Below are 3,741 nucleotides of genomic sequence, written 5' to 3' on the forward strand. Positions count from 1 at the left end.
CACACACACCCATGTCCAAGGGAGGACGCGAACGTCCGACAGAGGGAGCCGCGCTATCCGTTACAGGACGACTGAGACAACACGGCTACTCCGCCTAGCATAGGATATCGTCGAAAGCTTGAGATTTTATCCCAAATTGACGAGCCAAGAAAACCGAGAATGTTTTACATACCAGTACCATTGCAAGACTTCGTCCTCATACCATAGCATTATTTCCCACTCCATGTAATGTATACTTTGGATTCTCTAACCTTCTCTTACCCACGAGGTCGAGACTAATCATAAATACATGTGCACAGGTATGGACTAAAAATTTACATTGCTTATCATTCACAAAGCCTATCAAACGGCATTCTGTCTCTACAATAGTGCCTACAGTACTCTGATTTACTTTGAATGTTTTCCGACGGACGAAACACCCTCATTTAAGTTTAACTTTACCTGTTGCTTATTTTCATTACCCTGTTTTCCGTTCCCACACTCGTTTGCCTTTGTGGCCAGAACTCCCACATCTGTAACAGTGCAGTTGATTGCACTGCGGCTTCTGATGCCATTTCCTCCCACAATGGTAACAATTCTTTCAGGGGCACAAATTCATTTACCATCGCCTGTTATTGTAGCAACATCTATTTCTTGCGAATGCACGGCAATGCGTAGTGCTGTAGCCAAATCATCTGTGTTTTCCATTCGTACTCTTCGCAAAAACTCTGCAGGAATTCCGTACAAAAGCTCATCAAGAGCTCTGTTTTCTGCCTCCCTGAGTATGACGCGATCCGTTTCTGGATTCTGCGACAGTTCATGTATTTGGGGATTTATCTTATGGATTCTGTCCGAAAAAGTCTCATGTGCGTTCTGGTTCTACGCATTCAACTTTTCTCTAAAAATCCAACTACCATTCCTCTTACGGTACCTCTGATGCTAACCTTCCTCTAATTGTTAAAATGTACTTGTCTTTTTCAGCGTTTCGTGATACATCATGTATAGCTTGACTTGGAGTAAACTGGTCATCCACAGAGTAGTTTCGTCTAATCAATTACTCATTCCGGCTCCAGCCATTATGTCTTCTCTTGTTTTGATGGAGAAGGGCGTGTGATTAGGTTTTACTACTGAAGGATTCAAATGGAGCGTTGCTACTGGCGATTTAAATTCATTCTAACCTGACTGTGGTTGTTGCACAGCCTGCAAAGATTCTGAGTTATCAGTTCATCATGGGGTAACTTCTGCTGAGCAAATTTATTTGACTAATGTGACTCTTGCTCTGTCAGAGCGGTTATACTATCACTAGAAGTAGCTGACCTTATGCCTAGCGTTTGGTTGTTGCACAGCCTGCAAAGATTCTGAGTTATCAGTTCATCATGGGGTAACTTCTGCTGAGCAAATTTATTTGACTAATGTGACTCTTGCTCTGTCAGAGCGGTTATACTATCACTAGAAGTAGCTGACCTTATGCCTAGCGTTTTTGTGCATTTACCACTATCTCACAAGTATATGGAAAATACGTGCTTCCAACAGGGCAACATATATCGAAAAGAAAAATATAGCTTACATTGTACGAAACTAGACTCAACTACTTCTTTTGCCTGATCATCACCCAGGGACTCTACACTCGCATGCTCCATGACCATACTGTCTACAAGTAGAACAAGTATGAACTTAGTACTGGTATGAACCTAGTGCGTGGTTCACTATGACCCGTTAAATTACAAATAGTATATCTCACTGGTACCAAATATGTCTCTTTACAATTTTCTCTGAATCCTGATAAATCAACAGGTTCTCTAGGTTTCACAAATGATACTTTGAACATAGAATACTCATCACAGTGTGCCTAAACTCTGCCATACCACAACTAAAGAAAAAGAAAAATGTCTTTTGTGCTTACTGCATTGGGGTTACTATAGTGATGTATGAACTTCGTAGATGCAAACCTCTGTCCCCGAATTCCAGATGTGGAAGTCGAACACTTCCGATGGCGAAACCTGTGATGACGTCGCTGGAGTGCACGCTTCCGGCACCAATTTACAGAGGACCGAGTGGAGACGCTTCTGCGTGGAGTCGGAATAGCTGTTGGGAACTTTTGCAGCGTCGCTGACGCTAGTAAAACGTTGTTAGATTTCATTCTTTTATTCTCAATATATGAATACACAGTTTCGCGGCGATATGTACTGATAAAGCCCTCTTCTTCTTCCAGCTACATCAAGTGGTTTCAAATCCACGCTCTTTCGGCCGAGTGCTCCTCGTTCATTGTCAAGTGGTGACTGCTGCTGCCATCCTCATATAGCGGCAGTGCCTTCAGTGACGTTACTGGTGCTCACTCCAGCACCATGTACGGTAATGTAGTCATTGCACTCTTGCAGCATCCGCTTCAACCTTCCAATGGTAAGTTGTGCTCAACTGCAGGCCGCCATCTTTATTGAGGGTGTTGTCAGAAATGTTTACCTCGATCGTTTCTTTTATGATGCTGTCCTAGAAACATTAGTCTCTGCTCGCCACATAACACCTACTGATGGAGGAAAACTCTGTTTTCTGGCAACACCACATCACTGGATGCTACTAGCATTGAGCTTCAACACGGAAGCCAGGAGAAGGGCTTCTTCAGGTCCATGTTCCTGTTCAAAACTCAGGCACCTCTGGGTGCTGAAACAAAACAGGATTAGGAAGACGATTAACCGACCACAGGACTACTGACTCGAGGTACACCACTAATAGGTCAACAAGGGCCATTGTGGAATTCGGGGTGGACCGAGGGCACTCCAGCAGCTGGCCCATGATCACCCCGCACTTGCAATGGCCACACCTGCTCGCTGGTTATCAGAATTTTTTATGTCGATCGCTACTTTTATGATGTTGTCCCAGCAATGTAATGTAATAACAGATGCCTCGACAAAAGTAGTACCGTACAACGTCTGTTTCGTAGAGCATGTTCTCCTACTGCTCATTTCTCAGGGTAGCGTAGGCGAAAACATTTACTGTGTTCTACACAGCTCTGTTCAGTAGTATGCACAGTCTCTCTTATATAAAATTGTCCGCACCCACATGGTATGATTTACACTCTCAGCGTTCTGAGGCCTACATCGTCTTTCACAGGCCTCATTAGTTGTCGAATTTTTGCTAGAGCCCTGACGAGCGAATTGATTTTATATATCTTTAGGAGCTGGCTAATCTTTACTGTTAGTGAGCCACATAACGGCAAAAACGCAAGGTTCTTCATTTCCTCCTCGGGGTCCTTCTATTTACGATTCTTTAGTAAGATGGCTTGTGAAATCTGACGGTTGTTGGAGCCATTCTCCTTGAACATTTTTGATAAGTGGCTCAGTTCCTTAGGAAGGTTTTCAAGTGACTGAAACAGCTTCAGCTATATGCACCACGGTCCTCAGAACATAACTTTTCTGCAAAGGGTGGTGACAGTTGGTGCCATGCAAATATCGGTCTGTCTGGGTGGGTTTCCAATAAACACTGTGGCTGAGATACCCATTTTCTTTACGGAAGATCGGCACTTCAACAAAAGGCAAGGCACCATCTGTCTCTATATCCATCGTGAATTTGACATTGACATAGGTGCTGTTGCTGTGATCCAAGAATTCTCCCAGCTTTTCACTACCAGGAGACCGGACAACGAATGCGTCGTCGACGTAACGATAAAAGTAACTAGGCTTTACAAGAGCTGCGTCCAGGGCGATGTCCTTCGTGATACATCACCTATGCCTTGACCTGACGTAAACTGGCCATCCTCAGAGTAGT

This window comes from Schistocerca americana, chromosome 2, assembly GCF_021461395.2.
Source record: "Schistocerca americana isolate TAMUIC-IGC-003095 chromosome 2, iqSchAmer2.1, whole genome shotgun sequence".
Lineage (NCBI taxonomy): Eukaryota > Metazoa > Arthropoda > Insecta > Orthoptera > Acrididae > Schistocerca > Schistocerca americana.